This window comes from Ambystoma mexicanum, chromosome 1p (assembly GCF_040938575.1).
Source record: "Ambystoma mexicanum isolate Mex_15411 chromosome 1p, UKY_AmexF1_1, whole genome shotgun sequence".
Taxonomy (NCBI): Eukaryota; Metazoa; Chordata; class Amphibia; order Caudata; family Ambystomatidae; genus Ambystoma; species Ambystoma mexicanum.
This window is the reverse complement of record NC_090921.1, coordinates 1,473,713,175-1,473,732,240: the sequence shown is the minus strand read 5'-3', so window position 1 is coordinate 1,473,732,240 and position 19,066 is coordinate 1,473,713,175. Positions and strand designations below refer to the sequence as shown.

At 43.9% G+C, this 19,066-nt stretch overlaps 7 non-coding genes across 7 annotated transcripts; all 7 read right to left on the bottom strand.

Moving 5' to 3' along the window:
- Positions 1–1,516: 1,516 nt before the first annotated feature.
- On the bottom strand, positions 1,517–1,590 carry TRNAI-AAU (transfer RNA isoleucine (anticodon AAU)). Its single transcript has one exon. It is a non-coding gene; the product is annotated as a tRNA-Ile (tRNA).
- A 1,575-nt stretch (positions 1,591–3,165) lies between these two features.
- Positions 3,166–3,239, bottom strand: TRNAI-AAU (transfer RNA isoleucine (anticodon AAU)). Its single transcript has one exon. It is a non-coding gene; the product is annotated as a tRNA-Ile (tRNA).
- Positions 3,240–5,820: 2,581 nt separating this feature from the next.
- TRNAI-AAU (transfer RNA isoleucine (anticodon AAU)) lies at positions 5,821–5,894 on the bottom strand. Its single transcript has one exon. It is a non-coding gene; the product is annotated as a tRNA-Ile (tRNA).
- A 724-nt stretch (positions 5,895–6,618) lies between these two features.
- TRNAI-AAU (transfer RNA isoleucine (anticodon AAU)) lies at positions 6,619–6,692 on the bottom strand. Its single transcript has one exon. It is a non-coding gene; the product is annotated as a tRNA-Ile (tRNA).
- A 2,581-nt stretch (positions 6,693–9,273) lies between these two features.
- Positions 9,274–9,347, bottom strand: TRNAI-AAU (transfer RNA isoleucine (anticodon AAU)). The gene has a single exon. It is a non-coding gene; the product is annotated as a tRNA-Ile (tRNA).
- Positions 9,348–14,233: 4,886 nt separating this feature from the next.
- On the bottom strand, positions 14,234–14,307 carry TRNAI-AAU (transfer RNA isoleucine (anticodon AAU)). Its single transcript has one exon. It is a non-coding gene; the product is annotated as a tRNA-Ile (tRNA).
- A 1,574-nt stretch (positions 14,308–15,881) lies between these two features.
- On the bottom strand, positions 15,882–15,955 carry TRNAI-AAU (transfer RNA isoleucine (anticodon AAU)). The gene has a single exon. It is a non-coding gene; the product is annotated as a tRNA-Ile (tRNA).
- Between the last annotated feature and the right edge of the window lie 3,111 nt (positions 15,956–19,066).

Sequence of the window (19,066 nt, the reverse complement as noted above, 5' to 3'; positions counted from 1 at the left end):
GACAAAGTGGCCAATACTGGGATCAAATTCGCTAACTTGGCGTGATTAGCACCATGCTCAGTCAGAAAAAGTATGCCTTCTGACTGGAGCATAGGAGGGAGGCCAGTTGCAGGGGGGAGTTTTCTTCCCTTGAAAGAAAATGCCTAACTCATTCACAAATACAACCCTTATCCTCACAACAACATTAGTTATGTCCGCAGCAGTACTGACCCGTGACTATGTATGCACAGCTGCTTCCAACAAAACAGCAATCTTGTGTTAGTAACTCTAAAGCTGTGAGTGCCAATTCTGCATCAATCTCATCCTTCTGCAGAAATATTTCCCAAAATGACAAAGTGGCCAATACGGGGATAGAACCAGCACCACGCTCTAACCAACTGAGCTAACCGGCCAGCTGAGAGGCATATTTCTGACTGGAGCATAAGAGGGAGGCCAGTTGCAGGGGGACTTTTTCTTCCCTTGGAAAAAAAATGCCTATCTCATTCACACATAAAACCCTTATCCTCACAACAACCTAAAGAAAAACTACATGTGATCTGAAGGAAATTCACGAATATGACAATTATCTTCAAACTGACTTGTAGCCTGCATCACATTTAAGTAGAACTGGGACAAAGAAGGTTAAATGCATCTCATTGGTCATTAGTAACTCTAAAGCTGTGAGTGCCAATTCTGCATCAATCTCATGCTTCTGCAGAAATATTTCCCAAAATGACAAAGTGGCCAATAAGGGGATCAAACCCGTAACCTTGGCGTTATTAGCACCACGCTCTAACCAACCGAGCTAACCTGCCAACTGAGAATCCTGTTTCTGACTGGAGCATAAGAGGGAGGCCAGTTGCAGGGGGATTTTTTCTTCCCTTGGAAAAAAATGCCTAACTCATTCACACATAAAACCCTTATCCTCACAACAACCTAAAGAAAAACTACATGTGATCTGAAGGAAATTCATGAATATGACAATTATCTTCAAACTGACTTGTAGCCTGCATCACATTTAAGTAGAACTGGGACAAAGAAGGTTAAATGCATCTCATTGGAAGTCCCGCAGCAGTACTGACCCGTGACCATTTATGGACTGCTGCTTGAAACAAAACTGCAAACTAGTCATAGTAAATCTAAAGCTGTGGGTGGGAATTCTGCATCAATCTCATGCTTCTGCAGAAATATTTCCCAAATTGACAAAGTGGCCAATACTGGGATCAAATTCGCTAACTTGGCGTGATTAGCACCATGCTCAGTCAGAAAAAGTATGCCTTCTGACTGGAGCATAGGAGGGAGGCCAGTTGCAGGGGGGAGTTTTCTTCAATTGAAAGAAAATGCCTAACTCATTCACAAATACAACCCTTATCCTCACAACAACATTAGTTATGTCCGCAGCAGTACTGACCCGTGACTATGTATGCACAGCTGCTTCCAACAAAACAGCAATCTTGTGTTAGTAACTCTAAAGCTGTGAGTGCCAATTCTGCATCAATCTCATCCTTCTGCAGAAATATTTCCCAAAATGACAAAGTGGCCAATACGGGGATCGAACCCATGACCTTGGCGTTATTAGCACCACGCTCTAACCCACTGAGCTAACCGGCCAGCTGAGAAGCATATTTCTGACTGGAGCATAAGAGGGAGGCCAGTTGCAGGGGGACTTTTTCTTCCCTTGGAAAAAAAATGCCTAACTCATTCACACATAAAACCCTAATCCTCACAACAACCTAAAGAAAAACTACATGTGATCTGAAGGAAATTCACGAATATGACAATTATCTTCAAACTGACTTGTAGCCTGCATCACATTTAAGTAGAACTGGGACAAAGAAGGTTAAATGCATCTCATTGGTCATTAGTAACTCTAAAGCTGTGAGTGCCAATTCTGCATCAATCTCATGCTTCTGCAGAAATATTTCCCAAAATGACAAAGTGGCCAATACGGGGATCAAACCCGTAACCTTGGCGTTATTAGCACCACGCTCTAACCAACTGAGCTAACCTGCCAACTGAGAATCTTGTTTCTGACTGGAGCATCAGAGGGAGGCCAGTTGCAGGGGGATTTTTTCTTCCCTTGGAAAAAAATGCCTAACTCATTCACACATAAAACCCTTATCCTCACAACAACCTAAAGAAAAACTACATGTGATCTGAAGGAAATTCATGAATATGACAATTATCTTCAAACTGACTTGTAGCCTGCATCACATTTAAGTAGAACTGGGACAAAGAAGGTTAAATGCATCTCATTGGAAGTCCCGCAGCAGTACTGACCCGTGACCATTTATGGACTGCTGCTTGAAACAAAACAGCAAACTAGTCATAGTAAATCTAAAGCTGTGGGTGGGAATTCTGCATCAATCTCATGCTTCTGCAGAAATATTTCCCAAATTGACAAAGTGGCCAATACTGGGATCAAATTCGCTAACTTGGCGTGATTAGCACCATGCTCAGTCAGAAAAAGTATGCCTTCTGACTGGAGCATAGGAGGAAGGCCAGTTGCAGGGGGATTTTTTCTAACCTTGGAAAAAAAAATGCCTAACTCATTCACACATAAAACCCTTATCCTCACAACAACCTAAAGAAAAACTACATGTGATCTGAAGGAAATTCATGAATATTACAATTATCTTCAAACTGACTTGTGGCCTGCATCACATTTAAGTAGAACTGGGACAAAGAAGGTTAAATGCATCTCATTGGAAGTGCCGCAGCAGTACTGACCCGTGACCATTTATGGACTGCTGCTTGAAACAAAACAGCAAACTAGTCATAGTAAATCTAAAGCTGTGGGTGGGAATTCTGGATGAATCTCATGCTTCTGCAGAAATATTTCCCAAATTGACAAAGTGGCCAATGCTGGGATCAAATTCGCTAACTTGGCGTGATTAGCACCATGCTCAGTCAGAAAAAGTATGCCTTCTGACTGGAGCATAGGAGGGAGGGCAGTTGCAGGGGGTAGTTTTCTTCCCTTGAAAGAAAATGCCTAACTCATTCACAAATACAACCCTTATCCTCACAACAACATTGGTTATGTCCCGCAGCAGTACTGACCCGTGACCATGTATGCACAGCTGCTTCCAACAAAACAGCAAACTTGTGTTAGTAACTCTAAAGCTGTGAGTGCCAATTCTGCATCAATCTCATGCTTCTGCAGAAATATTTCCCAAAATGACAAAGTGGCCAATACGGGGATCGAACCCGTGACCTTGGCGTTATTAGCACCACGTTTTAACCAACTAAGCTAACCAGCCAGCTGAGCGTCTTTTTCCCTTGGAAAAAAAATGCCTAACTCATTCACACATAAAACCCTTATCCTCACAACAACCTAAAGAAAAACTACATGTGATCTGAAGGAAATTCATGAATATGACAATTATCTTCAAACTGACTTGTAGCCTGCATCACATTTAAGTAGAACTGGGACAAAGAAGGTTAAATGCATTTCATTGGTCATTTCCCACAGCAGTACTGACCTGTGACCATTTATGGACTGCTGCTTCCAACAAAACACCAAACTAGTCATAGTAAATCTAAAGCTGTGGGTGGTAATTCTGCATCAATCTCATGCTTCTGCAGAAATATTTCCCAAATTGACAAAGTGGCCAATACTGGGATCAAATCCGCTAACTTGGCGTGATTAGCACCATGCTCAGTCAGAAAAAGTATGCCTTCTGACTGGAGCATAGGAGGGAGGCCAGTTGCAGGGGGGAGTTTTCTTCCCTTGAAAGAAAATGCCTAACTCATTCACAAATACAACCCTTATCCTCACAACAACATTGGTTATGTCCGCAGTAGTACTGACCCGTGACTATGTATGCACAGCTGCTTCCAACAAAACAGCAATCTTGTGTTAGTAACTCTAAAGCTGTGAGTGCCAATTCTGCATCAATCTCATGCTTCTGCAGAAATATTTCCCAAATTGACAAAGTGGCCAATACTGGGATCAAATTCGCTAACTTGGCGTGATTAGCACCATGCTCAGTCAGAAAAAGTAAGCCTTCTGACTGGAGCATAGGAGGGAGGCCAGTTGCAGGGGGGAGTTTTCTTCCCTTGAAAGAAAATGCCTAACTCATTCACAAATACAACCCTTATCCTCACAACAACATTGGTTATGTCCCGCAGCAGTACTGACCCGTGACCATGTATGCACAGCTGCTTCCAACAAAACAGCAATCTTGTGTTAGTAACTCTAAAGCTGTGAGTGCCAATTCTGCATCAATCTCATGCTTCTGCAGAAATGTTTCCCAAAATGACAAGGAGTCCAATACGGGGACCCGTGACCTTGCCATTATTAGCACCAAGCTCTAACCAAATGAGCTAAACAGCCAGCTGAGAGTTTTGTTTCTGACTCAAGCATAAGCAGGAGGCCAGTTGTAGGGGGATGTTTTCTTCCCTTGGAAAAAAAATGCCTAACTCATTCACACATAAAACCCTTATCCTCACAACAACCTAAAGAAAAACTACATGTGATCTGAAGGAAATTCACGAATATGACAGTTATCTTCAAACTGACTTGTAGCCTGCATCACATTTAAGTAGAACTGGGACAAAGAAGGTTAAATGCATCTCATTGGTCATTTCCCACAGCAGTACTGACCTGTGACCATTTATGGACTGCTGCTTCCAACAAAACAGGAAACTAGTCATAGTAAATCTAAAGCTGGTGGTGGGAATTCTGCATCAATCTCATGCTTCTGCAGAAATATTTCCCAAATTGACAAAGTGGCCAGTACTGGGATCAAATTCGCTAACTTGGCGTGATTAGCACAATGCTCAGTCAGAGAAAGTATGCCTTCTGACTGGAGCATAGGAGGGAGACCAGTTGCAGGGGGGAGTTTTCTTCCCTTGAAAGAAAATGCCTAACTCATTCACAAATACAACCCTTATCCTCACAACAACATTGGTTATGTCCGCAGTAGTACTGACCCGTGACTATGTATGCACAGCTGCTTCCAACAAAACAGCAATCTTGTGTTAGTAAATCTAAAGCTGTGAGTGCCAATTCTGCATCAATCTCATCCTTCTGCAGAAACATTTCCCAAATTGACAAAGTGGCCAATACTGGGATCAAATTCGCTAACTTGGCGTTATTAGCAACATGCTCAGTCAGAAAAAGTAAGCCTTCTGACTGGAGCATAGGAGGGAGGCCAGTTGCAGGGGGGAGTTTTCTTCCCTTGAAAGAAAATGCCTAACTCATTCACACATAAAACCCTTATCCTCACAACAACCTAAAGAAAAACTACATGTGATCTGAAGGAAATTCACGAATATGACAATTATCTTCAAACTGACTTGTAGCCTGCATCACATTTAAGTAGAACTGGGACAAAGAAGGTTAAATGCATCTCATTGGTCATTTCCCACAGCAGTACTGACCTGTGACTATTTATGGACTGCTGCTTCCAACAAAACAGCAAACTAGTCATAGTAAATCTAAAGCTGTGGGTGGGAATTCTGCAACAATCTCATGCTTCTGCAGAAATATTTCCCAAATTGACAAAGTGGCCAATACTGGGATCAAATTCGCTTACTTGGCGTGATTAGCACCATGCTCAGTCAGAAAAAGTATGCCTTCTGACTGGAGCATAGGAGGGAGGCCAGTTGCAGGGGGGAGTTTTCTTCCCTTGAAAGAAAATGCCTAACTCATTCACAAATACAACCCTTATCCTCACAACAACATTGGTTATGTCCCGCAGCAGTACTGACCCGTGACCATGTATGCACAGCTGCTACCAACAAAACAGCAATCTTGTGTTAGTAACTCTAAAGCTGTGAGTGCCAATTCTGCATCAATCTCATGCTTCTGCAGAAATATTTCCCAAAATGACAAAGTGGCCAATACGGGGATCGAACCCGTGACCTTGGCGTTATTAGCACCACGCTCTAACCAACTGAGCTAACCGGCCAGCTGAGAGGCATATTTCTAACTGGAGCATAAGAGGGAGGCCAGTTTCAGGGGGATTTTTTCTTCCCTTGGAAAAAAAATGCCTAACTCATTCACACATAAAACCCTTATCCTCACAACAACCTAAAGAAAAACTACATGTGATCTGAAGGAAATTCATGAATATTACAATTATCTTCAAACTGACTTGTGGCCTGCATCACATTTAAGTAGAACTGGGACAAAGAAGGTTAAATGCATCTCATTGGAAGTGCCGCAGCAGTACTGACCCGTGACCATTTATGGACTGCTGCTTGAAACAAAACAGCAAACTAGTCATAGTAAATCTAAAGCTGTGGGTGGGAATTCTGGATGAATCTCATGCTTCTGCAGAAATATTTCCCAAATTGACAAAGTGGCCAATGCTGGGATCAAATTCGCTAACTTGGCGTGATTAGCACCATGCTCAGTCAGAAAAAGTATGCCTTCTGACTGGAGCATAGGAGGGAGGGCAGTTGCAGGGGGTAGTTTTCTTCCCTTGAAAGAAAATGCCTAACTCATTCACAAATACAACCCTTATCCTCACAACAACATTGGTTATGTCCCGCAGCAGTACTGACCCGTGACCATGTATGCACAGCTGCTTCCAACAAAACAGCAAACTTGTGTTAGTAACTCTAAAGCTGTGAGTGCCAATTCTGCATCAATCTCATGCTTCTGCAGAAATATTTCCCAAAATGACAAAGTGGCCAATACGGGGATCGAACCCGTGACCTTGGCGTTATTAGCACCACGTTTTAACCAACTAAGCTAACCAGCCAGCTGAGCGTCTTTTTCCCTTGGAAAAAAAATGCCTAACTCATTCACACATAAAACCCTTATCCTCACAACAACCTAAAGAAAAACTACATGTGATCTGAAGGAAATTCATGAATATGACAATTATCTTCAAACTGACTTGTAGCCTGCATCACATTTAAGTAGAACTGGGACAAAGAAGGTTAAATGCATTTCATTGGTCATTTCCCACAGCAGTACTGACCTGTGACCATTTATGGACTGCTGCTTCCAACAAAACACCAAACTAGTCATAGTAAATCTAAAGCTGTGGGTGGTAATTCTGCATCAATCTCATGCTTCTGCAGAAATATTTCCCAAATTGACAAAGTGGCCAATACTGGGATCAAATCCGCTAACTTGGCGTGATTAGCACCATGCTCAGTCAGAAAAAGTATGCCTTCTGACTGGAGCATAGGAGGGAGGCCAGTTGCAGGGGGGAGTTTTCTTCCCTTGAAAGAAAATGCCTAACTCATTCACAAATACAACCCTTATCCTCACAACAACATTGGTTATGTCCGCAGTAGTACTGACCCGTGACTATGTATGCACAGCTGCTTCCAACAAAACAGCAATCTTGTGTTAGTAACTCTAAAGCTGTGAGTGCCAATTCTGCATCAATCTCATGCTTCTGCAGAAATATTTCCCAAATTGACAAAGTGGCCAATACTGGGATCAAATTCGCTAACTTGGCGTGATTAGCACCATGCTCAGTCAGAAAAAGTAAGCCTTCTGACTGGAGCATAGGAGGGAGGCCAGTTGCAGGGGGGAGTTTTCTTCCCTTGAAAGAAAATGCCTAACTCATTCACAAATACAACCCTTATCCTCACAACAACATTGGTTATGTCCCGCAGCAGTACTGACCCGTCACCATGTATGCACAGCTGCTTCCAACAAAACAGCAATCTTGTGTTAGTAACTCTAAAGCTGTGAGTGCCAATTCTGCATCAATCTCATGCTTCTGCAGAAATGTTTCCCAAAATGACAAGGAGTCCAATACGGGGACCCGTGACCTTGCCATTATTAGCACCAAGCTCTAACCAAATGAGCTAAACAGCCAGCTGAGAGTTTTGTTTCTGACTCAAGCATAAGCAGGAGGCCAGTTGTAGGGGGATGTTTTCTTCCCTTGGAAAAAAAATGCCTAACTCATTCACACATAAAACCCTTATCCTCACAACAACCTAAAGAAAAACTACATGTGATCTGAAGGAAATTCACGAATATGACAGTTATCTTCAAACTGACTTGTAGCCTGCATCACATTTAAGTAGAACTGGGACAAAGAAGGTTAAATGCATCTCATTGGTCATTTCCCACAGCAGTACTGACCTGTGACCATTTATGGACTGCTGCTTCCAACAAAACAGGAAACTAGTCATAGTAAATCTAAAGCTGGTGGTGGGAATTCTGCATCAATCTCATGCTTCTGCAGAAATATTTCCCAAATTGACAAAGTGGCCAGTACTGGGATCAAATTCGCTAACTTGGCGTGATTAGCACAATGCTCAGTCAGAGAAAGTATGCCTTCTGACTGGAGCATAGGAGGGAGACCAGTTGCAGGGGGGAGTTTTCTTCCCTTGAAAGAAAATGCCTAACTCATTCACAAATACAACCCTTATCCTCACAACAACATTGGTTATGTCCGCAGTAGTACTGACCCGTGACTATGTATGCACAGCTGCTTCCAACAAAACAGCAATCTTGTGTTAGTAAATCTAAAGCTGTGAGTGCCAATTCTGCATCAATCTCATCCTTCTGCAGAAACATTTCCCAAATTGACAAAGTGGCCAATACTGGGATCAAATTCGCTAACTTGGCGTTATTAGCAACATGCTCAGTCAGAAAAAGTAAGCCTTCTGACTGGAGCATAGGAGGGAGGCCAGTTGCAGGGGGGAGTTTTCTTCCCTTGAAAGAAAATGCCTAACTCATTCACACATAAAACCCTTATCCTCACAACAACCTAAAGAAAAGCTACATGTGATCTGAAGGAAATTCACGAATATGACAATTATCTTCAAACTGACTTGTAGCCTGCATCACATTTAAGTAGAACTGGGACAAAGAAGGTTAAATGCATCTCATTGGTCATTTCCCACAGCAGTACTGACCTGTGACTATTTATGGACTGCTGCTTCCAACAAAACAGCAAACTAGTCATAGTAAATCTAAAGCTGTGGGTGGGAATTCTGCATCAATCTCATGCTTCTGCAGAAATATTTCCCAAATTGACAAAGTGGCCAATACTGGGATCAAATTCGCTTACTTGGCGTGATTAGCACCATGCTCAGTCAGAAAAAGTATGCCTTCTGACTGGAGCATAGGAGGGAGGCCAGTTGCAGGGGGGAGTTTTCTTCCCTTGAAAGAAAATGCCTAACTCATTCACAAATACAACCCTTATCCTCACAACAACATTGGTTATGTCCCGCAGCAGTACTGACCCGTGACCATGTATGCACAGCTGCTACCAACAAAACAGCAATCTTGTGTTAGTAACTCTAAAGCTGTGAGTGCCAATTCTGCATCAATCTCATGCTTCTGCAGAAATATTTCCCAAAATGACAAAGTGGCCAATACGGGGATCGAACCCGTGACCTTGGCGTTATTAGCACCACGCTCTAACCAACTGAGCTAACCGGCCAGCTGAGAGTCGTTTTCCCTTGGAAAAAAATGCCTAACTCATTCACACATAAAACCCTTATCCTCACAACAACCTAAAGAAAAACTACATGTGATCTGAAGGAAATTCATGAATATGACAATTATCTTCAAACTGACTTGTAGCCTGCATCACATTTAAGTAGAACTGGGACAAAGAAGGTTAAATGCATCTCATTGGAAGTCCCGCAGCAGTAGTGACCCGTGACCATTTAAGGACTGCTGCTTGAAACAAAACAGCAAACTAGTCATAGTAAATCTAAAGCTGTGGGTGGGAATTCTGCATCAATCTCATGCTTCTGCAGAAATATTTCCCAAATTGACAAAGTGGCCAATACTGGGATCAAATTCGCTAACTTGGCATGATTAGCACCATGCTCAGTCAGAAAAAGTATGCCTTCTGACTGGAGCATAGGAGGGAGGCCAGTTGCAGGGGGATTTTTTCTAACCTTGGAAAAAAAATGCCTAACTCATTCACACATAAAACACTTATCCTCACAACAACCTAAAGAAAAACTACATGTGATCTGAAGGAAATTCATGAATATTACAATTATCTTCAAACTGACTTGTGGCCTGCATCACATTTAAGTAGAACTGGGACAAAGAAGGTTAAATGCATCTCATTGGAAGTGCCGCAGCAGTACTGACCCGTGACCATGTATGCACAGCTGCTTCCAACAAAACAGCAATCTTGTGTTAGTAATTCTAATGCTGTGGGTGCCAATTCTGCATCAATCTCATGCTTCTGCAGAAATATTTCCCAAATTGACAAAGTGGCCAATACAGGGATCGAACCCATGACCTTGACGCTCTAACCAACTGAGCTAACTGGCCAGCTGAGAACCGTGTTTCTGACTATATCATAAGAGGGAGGCCAGTTGCAGGGGGATTTTTTCTTCCCTTGGAAAGAAAATGCCTAACTCATTCACAAATACAACCCTTATCCTCACAACAACCTAAAGGAAAACTACATGTGATCTGAAGGAAATTCATGAATATTACAATTATCTTCAAACTGACTTGTGGCCTGCATCACATTTAAGTAGAACTGGGACAAAGAAGGTTAAATGCATCTCATTGGACGTCCCGCAGCAGTACTGACCCGTGACCATTTATAGACTGCTGCTTGAAACAAAACAGCAAACTAGTCATAGTAAATCTGAAGCTGTGGGTGGGAATTCTGCATCAATCTCATGCTTCTGCAGAAATATTTACCAAATTGACAAAGTGGCCAATACTGGGATCAAATTCGCTAACTTGGCGTGATTAGCACCATGCTCAGTCAGATAAAGTGACTGGAGCATAAGAGGGAGGCCAGTTGCAGGGGGATTTTTTCTTCCCTTGGAAAAAAATGCCTAACTCATTCACACATACAACCCTTATCCTCACAACAACCTAAAGAAAAACTCCATGTGATCTGAAGGAAATTCATGAATATTACAATTATCTTCAAACTGACGTGTGGCCTGCGTCACATTTAAGTAGTACTGAGACAAAGAAGGTTAAATGCATCTCATTGGTCATTTCCCACAGCAGTACTGACCTGTGACCATTTATGGACTGCTGCTTCCAACAAAACAGTAAACTTGTCATAGTAAATCTAAAGCTGTGGGTGGGAATTCTGCATCAATCTAATGCTTCTGCAGACATTTTTCCCAAATTGACAAAGTGGCCAATACAGGGATCAAATACGCTAACTTGGCGTTATTAGCACCATGCTCAGTCAGAAAAAGTATGCCTTCTGACTGGAGCATAGGAGGGAGGCCAGTTGCAGGGGGGAGTTTTCTTCCCTTGAAAGAAAATGCCTAACTCATTCTGAATACAACCCTTATCCTCACAACAACATTGGTTATGTCCCGCAGCAGTATTGACCCGTGACCATGTATGCACAGCTGCTTCCAACAAAACAGCAATCTTGTGTTAGTAACTCTAAAGCTGTGAGTGACAATTCTGCATCAATCTCATGCTTCTGCAGAAATATTTCCCAAAATGACAAAGTGGCCAATACGGGGATCGAACCCGTGACCTTGGCGTTATTAGCACCACGCTTCAACCGGCCAGCTGAGAGTCCTGTTTCTGACTGGAGCATAAGAGGGAGGCCAGTTGCAGGGGGGAGTTTTCTTCCCTTGAAAGAAAATGCCTAACTCATTCTGAATACAACCCTTATCCTCACAACAACATTGGTTATGTCCCGCAGCAGTACTGACCCATGACCATGTATGCACAGCTGCTTCCAACAAAACAGCAATCTTGTGTTAGTAACTCTAAAGCTGTGAGTGACAATTCTGCATCAATCTCATGCTTCTGCAGAAATATTTCCCAAAATGACAAAGTGGCCAATACGGGGATCGAACCCGTGACCTTGGCGTTATTAGCACCACGCTTCAACCGGCCAGCTGAGAGTCCTGTTTCTGACTGGAGCATAAGAGGGAGGCCAGTTGCAGGGGGGAGTTTTCTTCCCTTGAAAGAAAATGCCTAACTCATTCTGAATACAACCCTTATCCTCACAACAACATTGGTTATGTCCCGCAGCAGTACTGACCCGTGACCATGTATGCACAGCTGCTTCCAACAAAACAGCAATCTTGTGTTAGTAACTCTAAAGCTGTGAGTGACAATTCTGCATCAATCTCATGCTTCTGCAGAAATATTTCCCAAAATGACAAAGTGGCCAATACGGGGATCGAACCCGTGACCTTGGCGTTATTAGCACCACGCTTTAACCGGCCAGCTGAGAGTCCTGTTTCTGACTGGAGCATAGGAGGGAGGCCAGTTGCAGGGGGGAGTTTTCTTCCCTTGAAAGAAAATGCCTAACTCATTCTGAATACAACCCTTATCCTCACAACAACATTGGTTATGTCCCGCAGCAGTACTGACCCGTGACCATGTATGCACAGCTGCTACCAACAAAACAGCCATCTTGTGTTAGTAACTCTAAAGCTGTGAGTGCCAATTCTGCATCAATCTCATGCTTCTGCAGAAATATTTCCCAAAATGACAAAGTGGCCAATACGGGGATCGAACCCATGACCTTGGCCTGATTAGCACCACGCTCTAACCAACTGAGCTAACCGGCCAGCTGAGAGTCTTTTTCCCTTGGAAAAAAAAATGCCTAACTCATTCACACATAAAACCCTTATCCTCACAACAACCTAAAGAAAAACTACATGTGATCTGAAGGAAATTCACGAATATGACAGTTATCTTCAAACTGACTTGTAGCCTGCATCACATTTAAGTAGAACTGGGACAAAGAAGGTTAAATGCATCTCATTGGTCATTTCCCACAGCAGTACTGACCTGTGACCATTTATGGACTGCTGCTTCCAACAAAACAGGAAACTAGTCATAGTAAATCTAAAGCTGTGGGTGGGAATTCTGCATCAATCTCATGCTTCTGCAGAAATATTTCCCAAATTGACAAAGTGGCCAATACTGGGATCAAATTCGCTAACTTGGCGTGATTAGCACCATACTCAGTCAGATAAAGTATGCCTTCTGACTGGAGCATAGGAGGGAGGCCAGTTGCAGGGGGGAGCTTTCTTCCCTTGAAAGAAAATGCCTAACTCATTCACAAATACAACCCTTATCCTCACAACAACATTGGTTATGTCCGCAGCAGTACTGACCCGTGACTATGTATGCACAGCTGCTTCCAACAAAACAGCAATCTTGTGTTAGTAACTCTAAAGCTGTGAGTGCCAATTCTGCATCAATCTCATCCTTCTGCAGAAATATTTCCCAAAATGACAAAGTGGCCAATACGGGGATCGAACCCGTGACCTTGGCGTTACCAACTGAGCTAACCGGCCAGCTGAGAGGCATATTTCTGACTGGAGCATAAGAGGGAGGCCAGTTGCACGGGGATGTTTTCTTCCCTTGGAAAAAAAATGCCTAACTCATTCACACATAAAACCCTTATCCTCACAACAACCTAAAGAAAAACTACATGTGATCTGAAGGAAATTCACGAATATGACAATTATCTTCAAACTGACTTGTAGCCTGCATCACATTTAAGTAGAACTGGGACAAAGAATGTTAAATGCATCTCATTGGTCATTTCCCACAGCAGTACTGACCTGTGACCATTTATGGACTGCTGCTTCCAACAAAACAGGAAACTAGTCATAGTAAATCTAAAGCTGTGGGTGGGAATTCTGCATCAATCTCATGCTTCTGCAGAAATATTTCCCAAATTGACAAAGTGGCCAGTACTGGGATCAAATTCGCTAACTTGGCGTGATTAGCACAATGCTCAGTCAGAGAAAGTATGCCTTCTGACTGGAGCATAGGAGGGAGACCAGTTGCAGGGGGGAGTTTTCTTCCCTTGAAAGAAAATGCCTAACTCATTCACAAATACAACCCTTATCCTCACAACAACATTGGTTATGTCCGCAGTAGTACTGACCCGTGACTATGTATGCACAGCTGCTTCCAACAAAACAGCAATCTTGTGTTAGTAACTCTAAAGCTGTGAGTGCCAATTCTGCATCAATCTCATCCTTCTGCAGAAATATTTCTCAAATTGACAAAGTGGCCAATACTGGGATCAAATTCGCTAACTTGGCGTTATTAGCAACATGCTCAGTCAGAAAAAGTAAGCCTTCTGACTGGAGCATAGGAGGGAGGCCAGTTGCAGGGGGGAGTTTTCTTCCCTTGAAGGAAAATGCCTAACTCATTCACAAATACAACCCTTATCCTCACAACAACATTAGTTATGTCCGCAGCAGTACTGACCCGTGACTATGTATGCACAGCTGCTTCCAACAAAACAGCAATCTTGTGTTAGTAACTCTAAAGCTGTGAGTGCCAATTCTGCATCAATCTCATCCTTCTGCAGAAATATTTCCCAAAATGACAAAGTGGCCAATACGGGGATCGAACCCATGACCTTGGCGTTATTAGCACCACGCTCTAACCAACTGAGCTAACCGGCCAGCTGAGAAGCATATTTCTGACTGGAGCATAAGAGGGAGGCCAGTTGCAGGGGGACTTTTTCTTCCCTTGGAAAAAAAATGCCTAACTCATTCACACATAAAACCCTAATCCTCACAACAACCTAAAGAAAAACTACATGTGATCTGAAGGAAATTCACGAATATGACAATTATCTTCAAACTGACTTGTAGCCTGCATCACATTTAAGTAGAACTGGGACAAAGAAGGTTAAATGCATCTCATTGGTCATTAGTAACTCTAAAGCTGTGAGTGCCAATTCTGCATCAATCTCATGCTTCTGCAGAAATATTTCCCAAAATGACAAAGTGGCCAATACGGGGATCAAACCCGTAACCTTGGCGTTATTAGCACCACGCTCTAACCAACTGAGCTAACCTGCCAACTGAGGATCTTGTTTCTGACTGGAGCATCAGAGGGAGGCCAGTTGCAGGGGGATTTTTTCTTCCCTTGGAAAGAAATGCCTAACTCATTCACACATAAAACCCTTATCCTCACAACAACCTAAAGAAAAACTACATGTGATCTGAAGGAAATTCATGAATATGACAATTATCTTCAAACTGACTTGTAGCCTGCATCACATTTAAGTAGAACTGGGACAAAGAAGGTTAAATGCATCTCATTGGAAGTCCCGCAGCAGTACTGACCCGTGACCATTTATGGACTGCTGCTTGAAACAAAACAGCAAACTAGTCATAGTAAATCTAAAGCTGTGGGTGGGAATTCTGCATCAATCTCATGCTTCTGCAGAAATATTTCCCAAATTGACAAAGTGGCCAATACTGGGATCAAATTCGCTAACTTGGCGTGATTAGCACCATGCTCAGTCAGAAAAAGTATGCCTTCTGACTGGAGCATAGGAGGAAGGCCAGTTGCAGGGGGATTTTTTCTAACCTTGGAAAAAAAATGCCTAACTCATTCACACATAAAACCCTTATCCTCACAACAACCTAAAGAAAAACTACATGTGATCTGAAGGAAATTCATGAATATTACAATTATCTTCAAACTGACTTGTGGCCTGCATCACATTTAAGTAGAACTGGGACAAAGAAGGTTAAATGCATCTCATTGGAAGTGCCGCAGCAGTACTGACCCGTGACCATTTATGGACTGCTGCTTGAAACAAAACAGCAAACTAGTCATAGTAAATCTAAAGCTGTGGGTGGGAATTCTGGATGAATCTCATGCTTCTGCAGAAATATTTCCCAAATTGACAAAGTGGCCAATGCTGGGATCAAATTCGCTAACTTGGCGTGATTAGCACCATGCTCAGTCAGAAAAAGTATGCCTTCTGACTGGAGCATAGGAGGGAGGGCAGTTGCAGGGGGTAGTTTTCTTCCCTTGAAAGAAAATGCCTAACTCATTCACAAATACAACCCTTATCCTCACAACAACATTGGTTATGTCCCGCAGCAGTACTGACCCGTGACCATGTATGCACAGCTGCTTCCAACAAAACAGCAAACTTGTGTTAGTAACTCTAAAGCTGTGAGTGCCAATTCTGCATCAATCTCATGCTTCTGCAGAAATATTTCCCAAAATGACAAAGTGGCCAATACGGGGATCGAACCCGTGACCTTGGCGTTATTAGCACCACGTTTTAACCAACTAAGCTAACCAGCCAGCTGAGCGTCTTTTTCCCTTGGAAAAAAAATGCCTAACTCATTCACACATAAAACCCTTATCCTCACAACAACCTAAAGAAAAACTACATGTGATCTGAAGGAAATTCATGAATATGACAATTATCTTCAAACTGACTTGTAGCCTGCATCACATTTAAGTAGAACTGGGACAAAGAAGGTTAAATGCATTTCATTGGTCATTTCCCACAGCAGTACTGACCTGTGACCATTTATGGACTGCTGCTTCCAGCAAAACAGCAAACTAGTCATAGTAAATCTAAAGCTGTGGGTTGGAATTCTGCATCAATCTCATGCTTCTGCAGAAATATTTCCCAAATTGACAAAGTGGCCAATACTGGGATCAAATCCGCTAACTTGGCGTGATTAGCACCATGCTCAGTCAGAAAAAGTATGCCTTCTGACTGGAGCATAGGAGGGAGGCCAGTTGCAGGGGGGAGTTTTCTTCCCTTGAAAGAAAATTCCTAACTCATTCACAAATACAACCCTTATCCTCACAACAACATTGGTTATGTCCCGCAGCAGTACTGACCAGTGACCATGTATGCACAGCTGCTTCCAACAAAACAGCAATCTTGTGTTAGTAACTCTAAAGCTGTGAGTGCCAATTCTGCATCAATCTCATGCTTCTGCAGAAATATTTCCCAAAATGACAAGGAGGCCAATACGGGGACCTGTGACCTTGCCATTATTAGCAGCACGCTCTAACCAAATGAGCTAAACAGCCAGCTGAGCGTTTTGTTTCTGACTCAAGCATAAGCAGGAGGCCAGTTGTAGGGGGATGTTTTCTTCCCTTGGAAAAAAAATGCCTAACTCATTCACACAGACAACCCTTATCCTCACAACAACCTAAAGAAAAACTCCATGTGATCTGAAGGAAATTCATGAATATTACAATTATCTTCAAACTGACTTGTGGCCTGCATCACATTTAAGTAGTACTGCGACAAAGAAGGTTAAATGCATCTCATTGGTCATTTCCCACAGCAGTACTGACCTGTGACCATTTATGGACTGCTGCTTCCAACAAAACAGCAAACTTGTCATAGTAAATCTAAAGCTGTGGGTGGGAATTCTGCATCAATCTAATGCTTCTGCAGACATTTTTCCCAAATTGACAAAGTGGCCAATACTGGGATCAAATTCGCTAACTTGGCGGGATTAGCACCATGCTCGGTCAGAAAAAGTATGCTTCTGACTGGAGCATAGGAGGGAGGCCAGTTGCAGGGGGGAGTTTTCTTTCCTTGAAAGAAAATGCCTAACTCATTCACAAATACAACCCTTATCCTCACAACAACATTGGTTATGTCCGCAGCAGTACTGACCCGTGACTATGTATGCACAGCTGCTTCCAACAAAACAGCAATCTTGTGTTAGTAAATCTAAAGCTGTGGGTGGGAATTCTGCATCAATCTCATCCTTCTGCAGAAATATTTCCCAAAATGACAAAGTGGCCAACACGGGGATCGAACCCGTGACCTTGGCGTTATTAGCAATACGCTCTAACCAACTGAGCTAACCGGCCAGCTGAGAGGCATATTTCTGACTGGAGCATAAGAGGGAGGCCAGTTGCACGGGGATGTTTTCTTCCCTTGGAAAAAAAATGCCTAACTCATTCACACATAAAACCCTTACCCTAACCAGGGTGGTGAGGGACATCATTACCCTCCTCTTCTCGGATGAGATGACAACCGAACCGACGTTTGATCGGATCCATAGAGCGGGGGGAAGAGCTGGGGGCCCCCGGTCAATTCTGGTCCGCTTCTACTACTACACTGAAAAAGCGAAGGTCCTGGAGGAGGCCAGGAAATCCAGGGAGATAACCTATAACAACGCTCAGGTGGCCATCTTCCAGGACCTCTCATCATACACGCTGGCCAAACGGAGGATGTGCCGCCCACTGACCCAGATGCTGAAAACAAAGGGGGTACGCTACAGATGGGGGTTCCCCTTCTCCCTCATGTTCGAATACGAAGGCCAACGAGTGAACCTGATTACAGAGGAAGATATAAGGGGAGCAATACAGGAATATACAACGGACCCGACCCCGCGAAGGGAACCCTCCGGGTTCGCCGCGGATGAAGCCAGAGCGCGCCGGTCACGAGGAGAGAGGAGAAAAAAGACTGGCCCACGGAAATTTAAAAAATTGAACCCTCCATCCCCATCGACGGACAGGAATGACACGGATCCCGGCCAGGGTGGAGCGGGACTGTCGGACCCGGGCGAGGAAGGGAGCTGAGGCATCTCACGGCAGGCGTCATCAGCCTCGGGGGAACTGTGTAAAGAATTCACCACGGGGACTCACCATCTGTTCCGGCCTGCAGACAGGCCGGGCTCCAGGACCATGGGGTCCGAACTTTTGTGGATCCTCCCGGAACAGCAAGTATGAGAGTTACATTGAGGGGGGGGGGAGGGGGTAGGGGGGGCTCATGGAGGCTCTAATTTGGGTATTCACCCAGCAGGAGGCGGTAGGCTGGTGGTCCGGCCAGTTACCAACAATGGTAGAACTATTTGGCTGGACGCCGGGGTGGGGGGAGGGGGGTAGGGGGTTTGTTGATATTGTTACGTTCACAGGGGGGACCAGGGGTCAGTTGGGGAAAGGTTACAGGACCACCTGGGGGGGAGGGGGGGGAAGGGAAATGGGAGATCAGAGGATAACACGAAATGAGCCGGACAAGGAAAGTGCCACGAGTCAGCTATCCGGTAGCTGGTTATTCTTAGAAAATGGCTGAGGATCTGCCTACCCTGGGCGTGGGCTCCCTCAATGTGAGGGGACTGAACACCCCCACCAAAAGATCCCTGGTCTGCAGGGAATTCAGGAGGGCTAAACTAGACGTGCTTTTCCTTCAGGAGACGCACTGGGCAAAGGGGAAAGAACCAAAGCTACGAGGGGGGGGGGATTGGAGAAGTCCTCAGCGCCTCCCACAAGACCAAGAAAAGGGGGGTGGCCATAGTGCTAGCGAGGGACATTGGCTTTGAAGTAGAAGCCTCACTGAAAGACCCAGAGGGACGATTCCTGCTGACGAGGGGCTCCCTGCGGGGCTCCCCTTTAACACTTGCAGTTGTGTACAGCCCCAATGAAGGCCAGGCG